The following is a 21,282-nucleotide window of genomic DNA, read 5'->3' on the forward strand; positions in this document are numbered from 1 at the left end:
ATAGACAGACAACAAGGACCTACTGTATAGCACATGAAACTCTACTCAATATTCTTTAATAACCTATATAGGAAAAGAATCTGAAAAAGAACGAATATATGTACATGTATAACTGAATCATTTTGCTCTACACCTGAAACTAAGACAACATTGTAAAGCAACTCTACTCCAATAGAACAAGCAAACAAACAGACAGTAGTTTAACTGGTACCTGCAGTACAAGTTGGAGTTAAACTGGGTAAGATGGGGTTAGGGTGCCAACTGAGTAGGGAATGGAAACAGTTTGTGCAAAGGCACCAAAGCTGGAGGAGCTATTGTGCGCTTGGGGAAGTGGAGGCAAATTGGTGCTGCTAAAGCCCCTAAAACCAGGGCAGGGTGGCCTGTGGTGTGAGGGAAGAGGTAGGTATGGGCCAGATTACACAGAGTTTTGCAGGCCTTTTTGAGGATTTTGATACTTGTTCTAAGAGTATTAGTGAGCCACAGAAGGATTTAAAGGAATGACATTGTGATTAGATTTATGTTTTAGAAAGGTGTCTCTACTCAGTAGATAAAGGTTTGGGGTAGTGGGAGGAGAAATAATCAGAGAAGGAGGTATTGGTCCTTTACAGGTATGGCTGAGAGTGCAAGGTGAGGGGGTTCATTTTGGTGACTGAAAGAAAACTGGAAGGTTGCAAAGAGGCCGATACATGTTGGCAGGTGACTCAGAGCCTCCCAATGACTGAGGGCACTGGGAAGGGCCCTGGTCTCTCTAGGTAACTGAAGTTTGCAAATCTCTTACCCACAGGAATGAGTAGAAGAGCTCTAACTAGTGCCTGTTCCCTTTAACCTGCAGGTAGTAGCTAAGTGGGGCAAGGCTGTCAACCCAAGCAAATGAACGTTGCTTAATCAACTGAACAACTCTCTGATGTCACAGGAGAGACCAATAGGGTGTCCATTTTACCCAACACTTTCCCTCTCACCTCTTTCTTCTCTTTCAGGGGATTTCATGCATCAACAGAGCTCCCTGTCCTCTCTTTTCCATGTCTTTAGGTTACACATTTTCCATACAGTCTTCAGGTCAATTTATTTAAATAAAAATATATGAAGAGTCTACTATGTGCCTAAGGTAACAATCTTGTGTTCAGTGTCTCTTTTACTAGCAGCAGGGATTTGCTAAATTTATTTATTTTATTTTATTTATTTTTATAATGATTTTTATTTTTTCCATTATAGCTGATTTACAGTGTTCTGTCAATTTTCTGCTGCACAGCAAGGTGACCAAGTCACACATACATATATACATTCCTTTTTCTCACATTATCATGCTCCATCACAAGTGATCAGACATAGTACCCAGTGCTATGCAGTAGGACCCCATTGCTTATTGATTCCAAAGACTATAGTTTGGATCTATTAACCCTAAATTCCTAATCCATCCCACTCCCTCCCCCCTCCTCCTTGGCAACCAAAAGACTGTTCTCCAAGTCCATGATTTTCTTTTCTGTGGAAAGGTTCATTTATGCCCTAATTAGATTCCAGATAGAAGTGATATCATATGGTATTTGTCTTTCTCTTTCTGACTTAACTTCACTCAGTATGAGAGTCTCTAGTTCCATCCATGTTGCTGCAAATGGCGTTATTTTGCTGTTTTTGATGGCTAAGTAGTATTCCATTGTGTATATATGCCATATCTTCCTGATCCAATTATCTGTCAATCAACATGTGGGTTGTTTCCATGGATTGGCTATTGTGAATAGAGCTGCAATGAACATGCGGGTGCATGTGTCCTTTTTAAGGAAAGTTTTGTCTGGATATATGCCCAAGAGTGGGATTGCTGGGTCATATGGTAATTCTATATTAGTTTTCTAAGGTACCACCACACTGTTTTCCACAGCGGTTGTACCAATTTACATTCCCACCAACGGTGCAGGAGGGTTCCCTTTTCTCCACACCCTCTCCAGCACTTGCTATTTATGGACTTATTAATGATGGCCATTCTGACTGGTGTGAGGTGGTTCCTCATGGTAGTTTTGATTTTCACTTCTCTAATAATCAGGGATGTTGAGCATTTTTCATGTGCTTGATGGCCATCTGTATATCTTCCTTGGAGAAATGTCTATTCAGGTCTTTTGCCCATTTTTCAATGGGGTCATTGGGTTTTTTGCTGTTGAGTTGTGTAAGTTGCTTGTATATTCTAGAGATTAAGCCCCTGTCTATTGCATCACTTGAAACTAATTTCTCCCATTCCGTAAGTTGTCTTTTTGTTTTCTTTTTGGTTTCCTTTGCTGTGCCAAAGCTTGTCAGTTTGATTAGGTCCCATTGGTTTATTTTTGCTCTTATTCCTGTTGCTTTGGGAGACTGACCTGAGAAAATATTCATAAGGCTGAAGTCAGGGAATGTTTTGCCTATGTTCTCTTCCCGGAGTTTGATGGGGTCTTGCCTTATGTTTAATTCTTTCAGCCATTTTGAGTTTATTTTTGTACATGGAGTGAGGGTGTGTTCTAGTTTCACTGATTTACATGCAGCTGTCCAGGTTTCCCAGCAATACTTGCTGAAAAGACTGTCTTTTACCCATTTTATGTTCTGGCCTTCTTTGTCAAAGATTAATTGACCATAGGTGTCTGGGTTTATTTCTGGGTTCTCTCTCCTGTTCCATTGGTCTGACTGTCTGTCCGTTTTGGTATCAGTAGCACACTGTCTTGATGACTGTGGCTTTGTAATATTGCTTGAAGTCTGGGAGAGTGATGCCTCCTGCTTGGTTTTGGTTCCTCAGAATTGCTTTGGCAATTCTGGGTCTTTTGTGGCTGCATGTGAATTTTTGGATTGTTTGTTCTAGTTCTGTGCAAAATGTCCTGGGTAATTTGATAGGGATTGCATTGACTCTGTAGATTGCTTTGGGTAGTATGGCCATTTTCACAACATTAATTTTTCCAACCCAGGAGCATGGAGTATCTTTCCATTTCCTTACATCTTCTTTAATTTCCTTGATTAATGTTTTATAGTTCTTGGCATATAAGGCCTTTACCTCCTTGGTCAGGTGTATTCCCGGACTTTGATTTTGGGGGGTACAATTTTAAAAGGTATTGCATTTCTGTATTCCTTTTCTAATATTTCATTGTTAGCATAGAGAAATGCGACTGATTTCTGAATGTTCATCTTATATCCTGGTACTGTGCTGAATTTGCTGATCAGTTCAGGTAGTTTTTGGGTGGAGCCCTTAGGGTTTTCTATGTACAGAATCATGTCATCTGCATACAGTGACAGTTTTACCTCTTCTCTTCCTATTTGGATGCCTTTTATTTCTTTTGTTTTTCTGATTGCTGTGGCTAGGACTTCCAGTACTATGTTGGACAGCAGTGGTGAGAGTGGGCATCCTTGTCTTGTTCCGGATTTTAGTGGGAAGGCTTTCAGCGTTTCTCCACCGAGTAATATGTTTGCTGTGGGTTTGTCGTAAATGGCTTTGATTATGTTAAGGAATGTACCCTCTATACCCACTTTGGTGAGAGTTTTGATCACGAATGGATGTTGGGTTTTGTCAGATGCTTTCTCTGCATCTGTGGAGATGATCATGTGGTTTTTGACTTTCCTTTTGTTAATGTGGTGTATGATGTTGATTGATTTGCTTGTGTTGAACCAACCCTGTGCACCTGGGATGAATCTCGCCTGGTCATGGTGTACAATCTTTTTGGCATGTTGTTGGATTCGGTTGCTAAAATTTTATTGAGCGTTTGTGCATCTATGTTCATCAAAGTTATTGGCCTATGGTTTCCTTTTTCTGTCTGGTTTTGGAATTAGAGTAATAGTGGCATCTTAGAATATCTTTGGATGTGTTCCTTCTTCTTCGACCTTTTGGAAAAGTTTAAGGAGAATAGGTATAAGTTCTTCTTTGTATAGTTGGTAGAATTCGCCTGTGAAGCCATCTGGTCTTTTATTTGTAGGGACTTTTATTTGTAGGGAGTGTTTTTATGACATATTCAATTTCATTTCTAGTGATCGTTCTGTTAAGTTGTGGTATTTCTTCTTGATTCAGTTTTGGCAGGCTGTAAGTCCCTAGACAGTTGTCTATTTCTTCTAGGTTGTCAAATTTGTTGGCATACAATTGTTCATAGTATTCTCTTATTGTTTTTTTGTATTTCTGCAGTGTCTGTTGTGATGTTTCGTTTTTCATTTCTTTCTTTCTTTTGTTTTCTTTTTCTTTCTTTTTTTTTGTCTTTTTGGCTTTTCTAGGGCCACTTCCAGTTGCATATGGAGGTTCCCAGGCTAGGGGTCTAATTGGAGCTCTAGATGCTGGCCTATACTAGAGCCACAGCAACATGGGATCCAATCCACGTATGTGACATATAGTACAGCTCACAGAAACACCAGATCCTTAACCCACTGATTAAGGCCAGGGATTGAACCCACAACCTCATGATTCCTCGTCAGATTCATTAACCACTGCGCTACAATAGGAACTCCTCCTTTTTCATTTCTTATTTTGTTTATTTGGTTTTTTTCTCTCCTCTTCTTGGTGAGTCTAGCCAGAGATGTGTCCATTTTCTTTACCTTTTCAAAGAACCAGCTCTTGGTTTTATTGATTTTTTCTACTGTATTTTAATCTCATATTATTGATTTCCTCTCTCATCTTTATGATTTCCTTCATCCTGCCAACTTAAGGTTTGGTTTCTTCTTCTTTTTCTAATTAATTTAGGTGATAGGTTAATTTGTTGATTTGAGATTTTTCTTCTTTTTTGAGGAAGGCCTGTATCACTATGAATTTCCCTCTGAGCACTACTTTTGCTGCATCCCATGGTTTTTTAGTGGTTGTGGGGATTTCCTAAATTTATTACTGACTCAGCCTAGTTTTCTCATTTGTATTATGAGTATAAAATCCTACCACTACCTCATAGGGTGATTGTGAGAATTGAAAAATTTGTGCATGTAAAAATAATGTCTGGTAGGTGCTACTGTATTGTAGTGGTAACAGTGGCATCTCTGTGGTGCCAGCATGTGGGTTAAAGGATCTAGCATTGCCTCACATATGGTGTAGGCTGCAGCTGCAGCTCATATTTGATCCTGGGCCTAGGAACTCCATAGGCCATATGCCTAGGGCAGCCAAAAAAAAAAAAGTAACTAAAAAACACACATAAAAACCTACAAAATAACAAAAAAAATAGCACTTGGTAAATATTATTTATTTTATTTTACTAAAAATTTTTATTTGAGTAAAATTGACTTACATAGTAGTGTTAATTTCAGTTGTATAGCAAAGTAAATCAGTTATACATACATATATTTATTTCTTTTCAGATTCTTTTGTCATGTAGTTACCACATCACACTGAGTAGATTTCCCTGTGCTATATAGTAGGTCCCTGTTACTTGTCTATTCAATATATAGTAGTGTGTCTATATCAATCTCAATCCCATAATTTACCACCACCTCCTCATTTCCCCTTTGGTAAACACGTTTGGTTTCAAAATCTTTGAATCTCTTTCTGTTTTGTAAGTTCTATTGTATCATTTTTATTAGATTTCATATATTAGTGACCTCATAAGTCTTTCTCTGTATGATTTATTTCATTTAGTATGATAATATCTAAGTACATGTATGTTGCTGAAAATGACATTATTTAATACTTTTTATGGCTGAATAATATTCCATTATATATATGTACTACATCTTTTTTATCCAGTCCTCTGTTGATGGACATTTAGATTGCTTCCATGTGTTGGCTATTGTAAATAGTGCTGCAATGAACATAGGGGTACATGTATCTTTTTGAATTATGGTTTTCTTTGGATATATGTCCAGGAGTGGGATTGCTGGATCATATGATGGTTATGTTTTTAGTTGTTTAAGGAACATCTATACTGTTCTCCATTGTGGATCCACCACCTGACATTTGCACCAACAGAGAACCCTTTTCTCTACACTCTCTCCAGCATTTATTGTTTGTAGACTTTTTGATGATGACCATTCTGATTGGTATTAGGTGATACCTCATTATAGTTTTGATTTGCATTTCTCTAAGAATTAATGATGTTGAGCATATTTTCATGTGCTTTTTGGGTATTTGTCTGTCTTCTTTGAATACATGTTTATTTATATTCCTGACCATTTTTTAATCAGTTTGCTTGTTTTTTTGATATTAAGCTGCATGAGATGTTTCTATATTTTAGAGATTAATTCCTTGTTAATTGCTTTGTTTGCAAAGATTTTTTTTTGCCATTGTGGATTGTGTTTTCATTTTGTTAATGATTTTCTTTGCTGTGCAAAAGCTTTTAAGTTTAATTAGGTTCAATTGTTTATCTTTTTAATTATTCTAGGAGGTGATTCCAAAAAGATTTTACTGCAATTTATATCAAAGAATGTTCTGCCTATGTTTTCCTCTAAGAGTTTTGTAGTATCTGGTCTAACATTTAGGCCTTTAATTTGTTTTGAGTTTATTTTTGTGTATAAAGTTCAAGAGTGTTCTAATTTCATCCTTTTACATGCATATAGTTGTCCAGTTTTCCCAGCACCACATATCAAAGAGCCTGTATTTTATCCATTGTATGTTCTTGCTTGTCCTAGAGTAATTGACCATATATGCATTGGTTTATTTCTGGTCTCTCTATCCTGTTCCACTGATATATATGCCTGTTTTTTGTGCCAGGACCATATCATTTCTATGGCTGTAGCTTTGTAATATAGTCTGAAGTCAGGGAGCCTGATGCCTCCAGTTCTGTTTTTCTACAAAAAGATTACTTTGGCTATTCGGGGTCTTTTGTGTTTCCATACAAACTTAAAAACTTTTTGTTCTAGTTCTGTGCAAAATGCCCTTGGTAATTTAATAGGGATTGCACTGAATCTGTAGACTGCTTTTGGTAGTATAGTCATTTTGATGATACTGATTCTCCAACCCAAGAACATGGTATATCTTTCTATCTGTCTGTGTCATCTTCAGTTTCCTTCGTCAGTGTGTTCTAATTTTGAGGGAACAAGTCTTATGCCTCTTTGAATAGATTTATTCCTATGTATTTTATTCTCTTTGATGTGGTAAATGGGATTTTAAAATATTTTTTCTCTTTTTTTTGGCTTTTTTAGGGCTACACCCATGGCATATGGTGGTTCCCAGGCTAGGAGTCGAATCGGAGATGTAGCTGCCAGCCTACACCACAGCCACAGCAATGCAGGATCTGAGCCACGTCTGCAACCTAGGCCACAGCTCACAGCAATTCCAGATCCTTAGCCCACTAAGCAAGGCTGGGCATTGAACCTGTGTCCTTATGGATGCTAGTCAGATTTGTTTCCACTAAGCCATGAAGGGAACTCCTAGAATTGTTTGTTTAATTTCTCTTTCTGATATTTTGTTATTAGTGTATAGGAATGTAATAGATTTCAGTGTATTCATTTTGTATTCTGCATCTTTACCAAATTCATTGATGAGCTCTAGTAGTTTTCTCATAGCATCTTTAGGATTTTTCTATTGTAGTAACCAGTCATCTGCAAACATTGACAGTTCTTATTTTCCAATTTGGATTTCTTTTACTTCTCTGATTGCCATAGCTACAACTTCCAAAACTATGTTGATTAAAAGCTATGAGAATGGACATCCTTATCTTTTCTTGATCTTACAGGAAATTCTTCAGCTTTTCACCACTGAGAATGATTTTAACTCTTGGTTTGTCATATAAAGCCTTTGTTATGTTGAGGTAGGTTACCTCTGTACTCACTTTCTGGAGAGTTTTTATCACAAATAGGTGTTGAATTTTGTCAAAAGCTTTATCAGCATCTATTAAGGTGACCATATGGTTTTTATTCTTCAGTGTGTTGATATGGTGTATAGCATTGATTGATTTGTGTAAATTTGAAAAATCTTTTCATCCCTGGGATAAAGCCCACTGATCATGGTATATGATCCTCTTAGTGTATTGTTGTACTCAGTTCGCTAATATTTTGCTTAGAATTTTTACATCTATATCCATCAGTGATATTGGCTTGAATTTTCTTTTTTATGGTGTCTGTTATCAGGGTGATGGTGGCCTCAAAAAATGTGCTTGGGATTATTCCTTCCTCTACAATTTTTTGGAAGAGTTTCCGAAGGATAGGTGTTAACTCTACTCTAAATGTTTGATAGCATTTGCCTGTGAAACCATCAGTCCTTGACTTCTTTTTTTTTGGAGTTTTAAAATCACATTTTCATGGTGGCTATAGCTCCGATTAGACACCTTGCCTGGGAACCTCCATATGCAGCGGGAGTGGCCCTAGAAAAGGCAAAAAGACCAAAAAAAAAAAAAGAAAGCACATTTTCAATTTTCAGTGCTTGTGACTGGCCACTTCAGATTTTCTGTTTTTTTCCTGATTTGGTCTTGGAAGTTTGTACCTTTCTAAGAATTTGTCCATTTCTTGTAGGTTGTCCTTTTTATCGACATATAATTGCTTGTAGTAGCCTTTTATAATCCTTTGTATTTCTCTGATATCAGTTGTGATTTCTCACTTTTTATTTCTAATTTTCTTGATTTGAGCCCTCCTCTCTTTTTTCTTTTTGTGTTTGGCTAAAGTTTTATCAATTTTATTGATTTTTTTTCAAGGAATCTGTTTTAGTTTCATTGACCTTTCTATTGTTTTTTCATCTCTATCTCATTTATTTCTACTCTGACTTTATGATTTCTTTCCTTCTATGAATTTTTGGTTTTGATTATTTTTCTTTATCTAGTTGCTTTAGGTATAAGATTAGGCTGTTTATTTGGGACTTTTCTTATTTCCTGTGGTGGGATTGTATTGCTATAAACTTCCCTTTCAGAGCTGCTTTTGCTGTGTCCCATAGATTTTAATCATCATATCTTCATTGTCATTTGTCTCTAGATTTTTTTATTTCCTCTTTGATTTCTTCAGTGATCCATTGGTTGTTTAGTAGCATATTATTTAGCTGTCATGTGTTTGCATTTTTTGTAGATTTTTTCTTATGGTTGATTTCTAGTCTCACAACATTGTGGTTGGAAAAAATGCTTGATATGATTTCAGTGTTCTTAAATTTTCTAAGGTTTGACTTATGGCCCAAGATGCTATCTATCCTGGAGAATGTTTTGTGTGCACTTAGGAAGAATGTATATTCTTCTGCCTTCAGACGAAATGTTCTACAAATATCAATTAAGTTTATCTGGTCTAATGTGTCATTTAAGCCCTGTGATTCCTTGTTGATTTTTCTGCCTGGATGATCTGTCCATAGATGTTAAGTGGAGTGTTAAAGTCCCCTACTATTATTATATTACTGCTGATTTCTCCTTTTATGTCTGTTAGCAGTTGCCTTGTATAATATGGTGCTCTTATGTTGGGTGTATATGTATTTACAATTGTTACATATTATTCTTGAATTGATCCCTTGATCATTAGATGGTGTCCTTCTTTGTCTCTAGTAACATTCTTTATTTTAAAGCCTATTTTATCTTATATGAGTATTGTTACCCCAGCTTTCTTTTGATTTTCATTTGCATGGCATATATTCTTCCATCCCCACATCTTCAGTCTGTATGTATCCCTGGACCTGAAGTGGGTCTCTTGTAGATAACATATGTACAGGTCTTGTTTTTCTATCCATTAAGCCAGTCTGTGTCTTTTAGTTTGAGCATTTAAGCCATTTACATTCAGTGTAATTATGGATAGGTATATACTTATTGCCATTTTCTTAATTGTTTTGGATTGTTATTTAGGGTCTTTTTTCCTTCCCTTCTTTATTCTCTCTTCTTATGATTTGATGACAATCTTTGGTTTTGTATTTGGATTTCATTTTCTTTTCCTTCTTCTTCTTCTTTTTTTAAAATGTGTGTCTATTTTTTGGTTGGTGGTTCCTACAAGATTTTGATGTAGCATTCTGTATATATGCAAAATTATTTTAAGTTGCTGGTCTTTTAATTTCAAATGCATTTCCAATATCTTGCATTCATACTTTCCTCTTCTCATAGGTGCTAGTTTTGATATCATATTTGTATGTGGATATTTTCCTACTTTACTGTATGTTTGCCTTTACTAGTGAGCTTTTGCATTCATAATTTTCTTGCTCCTAGTTGTGGCCTTGAAAACAAAATTTTCAACCTCCATAAGATCCTTTAGCATTTGTTGTAAAGCTGGTTTAGTGGTGCTTAATTCTTTTAGCTTTTTCTTGTCTTTAAAACTTTTGATTTCGCTATCATATCTGAATGAGAGCCTTGCGAGTAGATTATTCTTGGTTCTAGGTTCCTCCCTTTCATCACCTTAAATATATCTTGCCCCTCCCTTCTAGCTTGTAGAGTTTCTACTGAAAAATCAGCTGTTATCCTTATGGGGATTCCCTTTTATATTATTTGTTACTATTCCCTTGTTGCTTTTAATATTTTTTCTTTGTATTTAATTTTTGTCAGTTTAATTAGTATGTGTTTCTTCTTTGGTTTAATCTATATGGGATTCTCTGTGTTTCCTCAACTTGAGTGAGTGTTTCCTTTCCCATATTAGGGAAGTTTTCAGTTATAATCTCTTCAAATATTTTTCTCTGGCCCTTTTTCTCTATCTTGTCCTTCTGTGACCCCCTATGATGCAAATTTTGGGATGTTTAATGTTTTCCCAGAGGTCTCACAGATGCTCCTCAATTCTTTTCATTCTTTTTTATTCTCTGTGGCAGTGGTTTTCACTACCCTTACTCTCACCTCACTTATTCATTCTTCTCCCTCCAATGTCTTGCTATTGATTCCTTTTAGCGCATTTTTCATTTCAGATATTGTGCTATTCATCCTAGTTTGCTTGTTCTTTAATCCTTTTAGCTCTTTTTTATACATTTCTTATAAATTCTCAGTCTCTGCCTCCATTATTTTTCCAGTATCTTGGGTCATTGTTACTATCATCACTCTGATTCCTTTTTCAGGTAGATTGCCTGTTTCCTCTTCATTTTTTGTGTTTTTTTTTCTTGTTCCTTTGTCAAAAACATATTTCTTTGTCATCTCATATTGTCTAACTTTCTATGTTTATGATCCCCTTGACTTCAAGTATGAAGATGTGGCAGCTGGTGGCCAGTCCTGAAGTTCTTGGCAGTGGTGGTCCCATCCCATTTCCTTTCTCATTTTCTCTCTATTTTCCTTTTCTGCTCTTTGTTTTGTCCTGTCTAGTATCATGAAGATTTTCTTGCTTTATCAGAATCCTGAGGTCTTTACCAGCATTCTGCAAATTTTCTGAGCAAATCATTCCACATGTAGATGTATTTTTGATGTGTTTGTGGGAGTAGGTGAGCTTCATGTCCTACTACTTGGCCATCTTATCTTGTCTTGGTGAATATTCTTATAACTGCTTGTTGAGCATCAGAGACAAAAAGTTGAATACAAATGATCTGAAATCCTAGTGAATGTACAGAATAGTAGAGTAAATATATAACTTCAATAATTTGATTAATACAATGATAGCAATACAAGCATCTTACTGTAGAAGTACAGAAGACATGCCTCTTCTCCAGAGGTCTCTATCTCCAGCATAGGTCATTCTGCTGAATTCTCTATCTGCTTAGTGGACATCACTCCTGGATGTTACAAAGGAAGGTTATTTATTCTGTTACCTGAGGAAGAGATTTGAATGTATTTTAGTGCCTCAGCCTCACTGCTGCCCAATCAATCACCAAGTCTGGTGGCTTCAACTCCCCTAATATCTCTTGCAGCCAGATGTTTCCCTCCATTCTTAACTGTCCTAAATTTTGTTCGTAACAGCTTCGTCTTTCCCAGGATTACTGCAGTTGCCTCCCAACTGGTCTTTCTTCCTCCATATTGCTCCTTCTAGTGTTGTCTGCATTGCTGCTATAGGGATCTTTTTAGAGCACAGAGCTGATAATATTATTCCCCTAATGTAAACTCTTAAATGGCTCCCAGTTGCTTCAGTATAAAATTCAATCTCCTTATGCAGCATAGGATGCTCTTTATGTATGCAGCTTCTCAGTCTGTCTTACCTCCTGTTGCTGCCCTCTTTTCAACAGACAATTCCTGCATTTGAACAGTGTGGCAGTCCATGAACATGGCACTCCTTCTCTTACATCTGGGCCTTTGCAAATGTGCCTCTGACCTTTTTCTTCCTTCTCTGACAGAGACTTAATGGCAACTTCCTTACTTAAGACCTAGAAACCTGGGGAAACAAGCAAAATGTAACTGTTAACCCCCTAGCATTCTCATTTATAAAGAGCATACATGAGAGAACATTTTCCTCCTCATGTTTTCCCCACCATACACTCTTTTCCTTTTGGTGTGGGTGTGGGGATCAAATTACCTGAAATAATAACATTTGAAGTTTACAATCAATAATAAATTTTAAGGTGAATATGGAAGAGCTACAAATATACAGAATTTTAGTTTATTAAATTCTTTTAAATTACAGAAAAAAATGAGACATTCTTCAAATCTGTATCTTTTATTTTGAAAACATTGTGCTAGTAAATCCTAAAATCACTCCATTGAGGGTTTTAGAAAAACTACAATTACCACATTCTTTCTGAAGGAGCTGAGTGTGTAAATGCAAGTCTTTCCTTATTAACCCAATCTTTGATTATCTCAAATACAGTACCCTTGGTTCCATTATCTAGGATAATTGATGTGTACTATATCATAGTTCTCCTTCACATTAGATAATTAACCATATCTATGACATGCTTATATGACTTCAAATTATTATTTCTTTGTTTATCTCTCAGAGACTGGATTGATAATTGGTTATTTTGGTTTTCTAAATTTCAACGTGAATCTTCTCTCAAAGAAAACTTACTTTAGATTGTATCTCAGCTTTTATTCTTTATATACATATAAAATTTTCAAGAACAGTTATGCCAAGAAGTTTGACCTTTATTTTTTGGACTTAAGCCAAAGCTCTGATTAAATTTATTAAATAATGACCTTTGACAAAACAATATTAAATCACATTACTACTTAAAAATTTGATGAAGTACTTAATTGAAAAAAAATTAAAGCACCTGAAAATAAATGCTAAAACTCCTCTATGGGTCAGAAATCTAGTTAATGAGAATCAGAAAGTCCTTTCTCTAAAGGACAGTTATCCTTAAGTAGCTTAGCTAAGTAATGATCATGGGAGTAATACACTGGTCTATAAAAAGGAGTTAATTGCATTTTCTCACCTTCAGCTGATCAGATATACATATAAAATCCACCAGTGCCCCCACACTGTCCAATTTTTAAGGTTCAGGTATCTTGGATAAAAATTCTGTGTGACTTATGTTTGGTCTTGATCATTGACAATCAGTGTGGTGTTCCTATTGTCACGCAGGTATTTGAGCTTCCATTAATGTTTTTAGTGCCATACTTATAATTTGGGCGTGTTAACGGAATACAAGTCTAACAAAATTTTGTAAGTCATAGAAGCTATGTTTTAATACTGATGTAATCCACGTGGCGAGGGAGCATATACTTATGTAGTACTGTCTAATGGCTCTTTGAGATGGAGTATTTGGGGCACACGAGAAGGAAGCTCTCTGACCTGTAGATGGAAGTAGGTGTGTGTGGAAGGAAGGAAAATTGTGGGTCTTTACAGTGGGTTTTATTTCGTTTTCTCCTGAAACTAAATTAGGAAAATTGTTCTCTCTCATCTGTGCAGCTTATGTTCTTCTGTTTACCTGATCTAGGCCCTTTTCCTTACAAACAATTTTCCTTATCTTAGGTTAACAGTGAATTTACCCCTTCTTTCTCTGTATTATGTTACCAATATCATATACATTAGCCAACAGCATGTGATAATATGCTCAAATGACTTTTCTTTCCTTCGATTTCTCTCCACCCTTTATAGAGGAATAGGGAAAAATGTTAGTTTGTCACAGTAAAAAGAAATGAAGAAGAAAGGCAAATAATTACAGGTAGTTTCTTTTTCCCTATGAAGCTCATCTTCACCTTCCACTGTGCATTAACTGCATTAACAGCTGCATTAACTGTTCTTTGATTTGTGTTTACTGTTATGACTTCAATGAATTTCAGTCATAATTACCACACTGATTCTTGTACTTTTATTAAGTTTTGTTATTTTACTAATGTTTGGAAGTTCAGTGCTTAGAAGTGGCACTTAGCTATATTAGGTACTTGATACATTTTTCTTGTTGAACAACTATGTTATCTCTGGCACAAGAAATATTGATGACACTCAGTAAATACTTTTTAAAAATAATAATAACAATAAAAACAACAGCTAGTATATTTTCTCAGCACTTTCTATGTGGCAGGCACTGTGCCAAAACTTTATATGGGCTTTCTCATTTAAATATCATTAATAGCCCTCTGAGGTGGGTACCAGTATCCTCCCTCTGTTGCACTTAAGGAAACCAGAACATAGCAAGGTAGTGACACTTCCTCCAGGAAGGGTACAGCTTGTCAGTGGTTGGATTGGAGCTTCGGTGTCCATACTCTTGATCTCTGCAGCAGATAAATGGGAATGGGTGTAAATAATTGTAATTCTATGATGAATTACAATGATAGATCTATATACTTGGCCCAATTGTGGCAGAAAGGATGAATGATCAGATTTACTCGAATAGTCAGGGAAGGTTTCCCAGAAAGTGTGAAAAATATTGGCAGTGCTGAGAATACTTGGCCTGTTTTTCTTTTTGGTATTGCTACCAAGTTTTAGTAAATTAGGCTGACCTCCTGCATGACATCAATAAATTCACTTGTTTCTATTTCCTCATCTGTAAAAGGGTTAGATTAAATGACATTTCATCTTAAATATTATGATTCAAAAGGAGTTCTTTCACTGGACTGTGTGCTTTACATACGATGTAGACTCAGTGAACATCTACTGAATCAAATTACTTTGAAGTGGAGAGAATGCATCCAGTGGATGGTATTGCTGCAGCTGAAATCATTATCTGTCTAGACTGCCATTCTTTCATCATCTTATATGGCAAACCGCAACATAGTTAACTGTCATGTCCCTGTAAATGCTCTGCTTGACCAGAGAGCAGTCTATCCAGTCAGCCAAACACCCCAAAGCCACTCTGGCCCTATACCTACTTCCTTGTTCCTTTTCACCCCAAACAAAGTTGACTACGTGACTTCAGGCAGTCAGATATTTTCTGTTTTCATCTGCATTGCTCCTTATTCTTTATCCTATTAAGGCTTCTTGTTTTCTGCTCAATTTTGTAATTCTCTGAAAGAAGACTGTCCACTTCATGAAGTGTTAAAGTTTGTGTCAACTAAATTGTTTCTTTAAATAAATTTTTAACAGGTTTTGGTGAAATGGAATGAGATCCAAAGCTAACTACTAACAGTCAATGGAACAAGGAGATGCATAGACCAGGTGTCAGTGGAACACTTTCAGTTTACTGTTCCTCCATCTTCACTGAGGGCTATGGGTAAGTCACTTTCAGATTTGAGCTCCGCTTACTTTTGTGCAGATCTCCAATCCAAAAAATGTATTAATTTTTTATTATTACACTTATTGTTACCAGAAGGGTTCCTTCGTAGTTGTGTTAGGAGCCAACAAAAGGTGGCAGTTGCATAAAGCCGCAAAGTAAGTACACTGCTTAAATTTCTGGGGGACTTAGGGAAATAAGACAAGAAATTAGAAATCTTTTGACTATCAAAATAAAAATCTAGGTAGGCATAAGTTATACTGTTCTAAGTCATCAGGGAACTCACCACGCTAAAGAAATTGTCTTGAGAAAGGAGGAATGGATCTGTTGCTAATGGGAATCCTGGAAGTCAGAGTTGCAGAACTGGTGGGTGTGGATCAAGCCCTTAGAAGTTACTCCCATGCTAAGATAAATTGGTCACACAATGGGTCAGTTTGACATTAGGTCATCTGTTAACCTCAAGAAGATATACATGCAGGGAGGAACACGGCAAATTTCACAAAAGCCTCATTCTAATGGCACATCCCTCTTAAGTATTAATTTACCTTCTAGAGACTCCAAGTTTAGTTAAAAAAATGGGATCCTCAAGTTTCAAAGAACTGAGTATGCCAACTTCTGGTGCACCTGCTTGTTTTATGTCTAAGGGCTGTTGTCCTGGAAGATGTGACATCTGAGGTAAAGTATTACTAAGACACCCAGAATTACAGTGACCATGATGGGGAACATTTCAGACAAGATTGTTCATTTAAGAAATGTACTTGATGCTGCAAATGGCATTATTTTGTTCTTTTTTATGGCTTAGTAGTATTCCATTGTGTATATATACCACATCTTCCTAATCCAATTGTCTGTCAATGGACATTTGGGTTATTTCCGTGTCTTTCCTATTGTGAATAGTGCTGCAATGAATATGCAGGTACATGTGTCTTTTTTAAGGAAAGTTTTGTCTGGATATATGCCCAAGAGTGGGATTGCTGGGTCATATGGTAGTTCTATGTATAGATTTCTAGGGAAATAACAATTAAAAAAAGTAATGTACTTGAAAGCAAGGGTTCACAAACCAACAATCAGAATGGAATACCTATTTTAATTTTAAGATTCAAAAATAGCTTCATTGAAAAACTTGTTGAAAAAGGCTAATGAAAGATTAGGCGCAAGAGATACCTAAAAAAAAAGACTGTAAGGCTGATGTGACTCCTGCTGTCCTTTATCTGCATACTTAATCCTCTATCTGAATTGCTCTCCACTCTGCAGAAACCACAGACTGTAAAAAAATTAAGATAATTTTAACCAGAGTCAACTCTCCAGAATCTCTGCAATTCCTGGTTGAGAAAGGAAGATAAAATTTCATATTGTCCCTTCTTTTCCAAGTCCAGACTCTTCTGAATTTGGTTATGGGGTTCTTACTGATTATCAATCCTTTTTCTTTCAGGAACAGCTGTTGCCTTCTTGTTTGTCTCATCTTGTGTCCTGACTGCTTGGCTTGACTTTCTCCCTGCCTGGGGCACACGGGCAGCCCAATGGGCAGACTGTGAGCTGAAAGATTTGGCAGAACAGAAATGGGAGTGGCACTCCCTTTTGGCTCAGGTCCTACCAACAGTTTGCCAGCAGTCAGAGAATTGTCTAAGACTCTTCTTCTGGCTTTCTTTGGGAGTGACTGTGGATCTTGGGAGAATAGTATATTTTGCACTCTTTTGGGGAATGCTTCTTTTGTCCATGAGATCATTCAATACTGCCAGGAATATTTACTGTTTATATCATCTGAAACCTGACAAGATATTTGAAATAATTTTTTAAAGTATCTCTATGATCAGAAGTTGGCCAGATTTGAAGGTGATATTCAGAATCAGATAGAAACATTTTTAGGCCTTTTCCTCTAAACTAAATGAAACTTTGTACCCCGAGGAAAATAACAATATTCCAAAGACAAACAGCTCTCAATTTAGTACACTGAAATTTTTTAAATTTCTATTTTTAAAAAAATTTCTATCTTAATTAAACATAATGCAGTAGGGGGTTTGCTCAGCACCTTAATATCATTCAGGTTACAACTCAAGTCTTTGGGGAATTAGAAACAACTGTCCTACAAACTGAGGATAATTTGTCCAATTGTCTTACATAGTGAGTCTTTAAAAGAACAGAAAAATCTCACCTATCCTTTTACGGGACCTCCCTTACTCATCTCAAAAGGACTGTAGGTATTATAAAAATTCTGCCTTTAGGAAACAAAAATCCTTCTTGGAGGAACTTGCATACATTCTCTATGCCTTCGAGGTGCAAATGTTCTACCCGGTCTTCTCTAGGAACTGAAATCTCTTTGAAATACATATTTTAGAGAGATGTATTTCCTTCCTATCAGAAGAAAAAAAGAAAAAAAGAGACTATTTGGTAACCAGGGAAATAAAAGTCTTAAAAGTCTTCTCCACAAATAGTAGTGAAAAGTTTAAGCCCTCTGAACGGGTAACCTGAACTTATTCCATCTGCCAGAAACGTAATACCATTCTTTTATAAACTTTTGAGTTTTGCATTATTGTATCTATCTCATGGCTAAAATTTGAAAACAAAAGCTATAAGATCTCTGTTTGTGTCTGTATGTTTATGTACATCTGTATATATGTTATAGATGTTTATATTTTTTTCGAACTCACAAATGGTATTACCAAATCAGGTATACTCTCAGAGAAACTAAGCAAATGGTTTTTCAACTTCATGCGATCTAAGATAACATTTGATAAAATCTAGTTTAAATTTTTCAATTTCACTATCTTTAGAGTTACCAGCATTAAATATAATACTTTTATTCTGCCTAAGTATACTAAAAGCCACATAAGCACATTTTATCTCTCTGACAGAATTTGTCAGCAGGAAAGATAACTTAAGATGATGGTTAGCTGTTTAATGTCTCATGAAATTTTCATAATTAACATAAATATAATTGTTAATAACAAGTAAATTAAACAGGGTAAGCAAGATAATTTTTTTATCATTCTATTTTTTTCTTATTATTAAAGTATAGTTGATTTACAGTGTTTCTTCAAGTTCTGTTGTACAGCGAAGAGACCCAATCACACACATTTCCCTGTGCTGTACAGTAGGGCACCATTGCCCTTTCTTTCCAAATGTAACAGTTTGCATCCAAAAAACCCCCAAAGTGCCCATCCTTTCCACTCCCTCCCCTTTCCCCCTGGGAACCCCAAGTCTGCTCTCCTTGGCCATGATCTGTTTCTGTTTTTTTTTTTAAAGATAGGATCATCTGTTTCATATTTTAGATTCCACAAATAAGTGATATCATATGGTATTTGTCTTTCTCTTTGTGGCTTACTTCACTTAGTATGAGAATATCTAGTTCCATCTATGTTGCTGCAAATGACATTAGTTTGTCTTTTTCTTTAGGGCCATACATGTGGCATATGGAGATTCCCATGCTAGGGGTTCAATCTGAGCTACAGCTACCAGCCTATGCTATAGCCATAGCAACTCAGGATCCGAGCTGTGTCTGCAACCTACACCACAGCTCATGGCAATATCAGATCCTTAACCCCCTGAATGAGGCCAGGGATTGAACCTGCACCCTCATGGTTCCTAGTTGGATTCATTCCCTTTGTGCCACAATGAGAACTCCTAGTTTGTCTTGTTTATGGCTGAGTAATATTCCACTATATGTATGTACTACATCTTCTTGATCCATTCATCTGTTGATAGACATTTAGGTTGTTTCCATGTCTTGGGTATTGTGAATAGTGGTGCAGTCAACATAGGGGGTGCATATATCTTTTTCAGTGAAAGTTTTGTCCAGATATGTGCCCAGCAGTGGGATTGCTGGATCATATGGTAGTTCTGCATTTAGTTTTCTGAGGTACCTCCATATTGTTTTCCATAGTGGTTGTACCAATTTACATTCCCACCAACAGTGAAAGACAGTACCAAGATAAATTTTTATAAATGGACTTTGCAACAATAATCATGCTTTGTTATTACATCTACTTAAAAATAATTTCTAAAATATTTTTGGTAACTTGAATCCTTAAAGTTATACTGAGACAAATTAAATGATGGATATTTATTGAGTATCTAAATCATGTCTGAATAAGATAAAATACTGAAAGGTTAATTACTAAACATAGATTTACCCTTTTTGGCTTTTTTAAACAGATGGACTAAAGATATTTGATTCTATTGGTAAATGTGTTTTGTGCCACATTGAAAAATTTACTGTGAGAATAAGCGTACTTCCAGGAATTATGGAATGTATTTATAAATTTACCAATCCACAGAATGATAGGATGACAGCTCAAAATACTTACATTTTAGTTTTTATTAGGAATTAAGGATTCTAAGTGTAAGAATGTTATTAATATATGAAATTAAAACTACAAGACATAGTAAGGAAGACATCTCTATGCAAGGAGAGTAGGGTGTGTTTTTGGTAAGAACAGGTATGAGGTAGGGATAGATGTTTTGTAAAGGGAAAAAAGTAATTTTGTCAGAAGGTAAAACCAGTTGATAAGGAATGAAAAAGAGGTAAACACATCTGACAAAATATGAATGGATCTAAAATAGTTGTAAAAGGCTGGTGGAAAAGGAATTTTGGGAAAGGATGTTTATGTGTGGTCAAACAGGCAAAGATTGCCATCAATTTATTTAGTTAAAAATTTCAATAACAAAATATACTGGTACAAAATTAGAATTTGGTTTTCTCTTTGATAAAAGAAAGTTTATGTGGACTATTGGTCTGCTTTTGGTAGTTGATTGTGAAGGGTGGGGTTTTTTTGCTTTTGCTTGTTTTGTTGGTTTTTGTTTTGTCTTTTACTTGTTTGGTAATCTGTCTGCAATGCAAATATTTTGTATCTCACCAGAATAACTTACTGCACTTCACAATTGTCATTATCAGGTCTTTGATTACATAAGAAAACTCAGTCTTCTCAATATTGAGTTAACTTTTCCTAACAACTCTGTAACCACTATATTTGCCTTTAAGATCTTCCATTGTCCCTTTGGTTAAATATATAATTCAGTATTATTTCATAATAATCTGTGATTCTACTCATTCAAATCTTCAAAATTTTGACATTTTCCCAAAATCAAATTCTAAAGACAGTCTTTTTGATCTCAAACTAATTTGAGATTTCTTAGAGTGCCTCAAGAAAATATGGAAGGATTTTTAAAAATCTTCTTGCCTTCTTCCCAATTTTTCAGTTCGCTGAAAGGAGACTGTCAGCTTTCTGAAGTATTACTTTGTGACACCTAAATTATCTTTACTCATTTAAAAATTCATTATTATTATTACTATTTAATAGTTATTTCCCCAATACAGTCTTTTTTCTACTGTACAGCATGATGACCCAGTTACACATACATGTAAACATTCAATTTTCTCACATTATCATGCTCTAACATAGGTTATTAGGCATTGTTCCAAGTGCTATACAGCAGGATATCATTGCTAATTCATTCTAAAGGCAATAGTTTGTATCTATTAACGTCAAGCTCCCCAGCCAACCCATTCCCTCCCCCCTCCTCCTTGGCAACCAAAAGACTGTTCTCCAAGTCCATGATTTTCTTTTCTGTGGAAAGGTTCATTTATGCCCTAATTAGATTCCAGATATAAGTGGTATCATATGGTATTTGTCTTTCTCTTTCTGACTTAACTTCACTCAGTATGAGAGTCTCTAGTTCCATCCATGTTGCTGCAAATGGCGTTATTTTGCTGTTTTTGATGGCTAAGTAGTATTCCATTGTGTATATATGCCATATCTTCCTGATCCAATTATCTGTCAATCAACATTTGGGTTGTTTCCATGGATTGGCTATTGTGAATAGAGCTGCAATGAACATGCAGGTGCATGTGTCCTTTTTAAGGAAAGTTTTGTCTGGATATATGCCCAAGAGTGGGATTGCTGGGTCATATGGTAATTCTATATTAGTTTTCTAAGGTACCACCACACTGTTTTCCACAGCGGTTGTACCAATTTACATTCCCACCAACG

At 35.9% G+C, this 21,282-nt stretch overlaps 1 protein-coding gene across 2 annotated transcripts in view; it reads left to right on the forward strand.

The window, feature by feature from the left end:
• LOC146400818 (uncharacterized) overlaps positions 1-21,282 on the forward strand; it is a 1,118,839-nt gene that overhangs the window by 211,239 nt on the left and 886,318 nt on the right. For both annotated transcript variants that reach the window (XR_014812606.1, XR_014812605.1), the window contains one exon: positions 15,169-15,295. The gene's annotated coding sequence lies outside the window, so the exon portion shown is untranslated. The remainder of the gene's footprint in view (positions 1-15,168; positions 15,296-21,282) is intronic.

Source organism: Sus scrofa, chromosome 8 (genome assembly GCF_054392235.1).
Source record: "Sus scrofa isolate SSC_HxYL_T2T_F1_AM1 chromosome 8, Sscrofa_HxYL_maternal_Yorkshire_Landrace_v2.0, whole genome shotgun sequence".
Classification (NCBI taxonomy): Eukaryota; Metazoa; Chordata; class Mammalia; order Artiodactyla; family Suidae; genus Sus; species Sus scrofa.